Here is a 597-nt window from a genome sequence, read left to right as displayed (position 1 = left end):
AAGAAAGAAAGAAAGAAAGAAATTCCCAATGGAAGGAGACAGCCTAAAAGATAAGGTGATGGCCTATGCATATAGCCTGAAGTTCACATCATCTTCTCCCCTCCCTTCCTCAAACTCAGCAGCTTTTTAGAGTCATGCAGCTCCAATTTGCAGATCCTCCTCCTGCTTCCTCCATGATCTCAGTTAATGGGTACCAAGGACAGTGCATTCTTGTACACAGATGAGTAAGGAACATATAAAATGCAGAGATGCCAGAAATGTGAATTAGATCTGAGCTGTTAAATCTTTAAGCTGGATTATGATTTAACAGAAAGGTCTTATGGACTTGATGTTGTTTTTTCAGGGTCCATCTAAGGAAGAGGTTTATCTATGATTCCTCCTCCTTCTTCTCCCTACCCCACCAAAGTGGTAGAAAAGTGAAGACCTACAGCCCATGTAGAGCCATAGAAACAAGGGAGTAACAAGCAGTTCCTGTTACCCTCAAGAAAGGAGAAAAACTTTTAAGAGATTTCATCTTCTGCCACCATTATGTCTGACCTGATATACCAAATCATTCTCTGTCCTGGAAGGAAAGAATTCAATAACAAAGATTACTTG

Source organism: Vombatus ursinus, unplaced genomic scaffold (genome assembly GCF_900497805.2).
Source record: "Vombatus ursinus unplaced genomic scaffold, bare-nosed wombat genome assembly UNPS02014812.1, whole genome shotgun sequence".
Classification (NCBI taxonomy): Eukaryota; Metazoa; Chordata; class Mammalia; order Diprotodontia; family Vombatidae; genus Vombatus; species Vombatus ursinus.
Note: the sequence above shows the minus strand (reverse complement) of the source record.